The sequence below is a fragment of the Cervus canadensis genome, chromosome 4 (genome assembly GCF_019320065.1).
Source record: "Cervus canadensis isolate Bull #8, Minnesota chromosome 4, ASM1932006v1, whole genome shotgun sequence".
Taxonomy (NCBI): Eukaryota; Metazoa; Chordata; class Mammalia; order Artiodactyla; family Cervidae; genus Cervus; species Cervus canadensis.
The window spans coordinates 80254817-80255604 of record NC_057389.1 but is presented as its reverse complement, the minus strand read 5'-3'; the positions used below and the strand labels follow the sequence as shown (position 1 = coordinate 80255604).

Genomic DNA, 788 nt, shown 5'->3' with positions numbered 1-788 from the left:
GTGTCTGTAAAGGGGTGTGATTAGTCCGACTTTTTGCCACCCATGGACTATATAACCTGCCAGGCTTCTCTGTGCACGGGATTCTCCAGGCAAGAATACTGGAATAAGTTGTCATGACCACTTCCAGGGGATCCTCCCAACTCAGGGATGGAACCCAGATTTCCCGCATTGCAGGTGGATTCTTTACGCTCTGAGCCGCCAGAGAATACCTGTAAAGGGATGGACCACACCAAAATGAATTTGGCACTGTGAGAAAGTCCTGGACTCAGAATCTTAAGCTTACAGCCCCAACTCTTCTTCCTCTTGGGGATCTTTTAACCTCTCTCTGCCTTTGTGAAAAAAACAGAACTCCCAGATTGGAAATAGCTGGTCCCTTCGGTCTCCACAAGAAGTAAATTGGTTTATTGACAAGCAAGAGCTGTGCTCGCTTTGGCAGCACATATACTGAAACTAGAGCAGTACACAGAAGGTCAGCACAGCCCCTGCGCGAGCATGACATGCAAGTTCATCAAGTGTTCCATGTTAAAAAAAAGGGAAGAATTATTTACATCTTTATTATCTTTCAAAAGAGCTCCTCTCACATTTCATCATCAGTTAAGTCTAGAGCCCCAGTGCTTCTTGCTTCTCTTCTTTTCAAAGCTATGTGTAAGGCCTCCTCAGACAGCCATTTTGCTTTTTTGCATTTCTTTTCCTTGGGGATGGTCTTGATCCCTGTCTTCTGTACAATGTCACGAACCTCTGTCCATAGTTTATCAGGCACTCTGTCTACTAGATCTAGTCCCTTAAAT

General features: G+C 44.8%; 1 non-coding gene across 1 annotated transcript; it reads left to right on the top strand.

Moving 5' to 3' along the window:
• The first annotated feature begins 420 nt into the window (after positions 1–420).
• Positions 421–527, top strand: LOC122441110. Its single transcript, XR_006269250.1, has one exon. It is a non-coding gene; the product is annotated as a U6 spliceosomal RNA (small nuclear RNA).
• Positions 528–788: the final 261 nt, after the last annotated feature.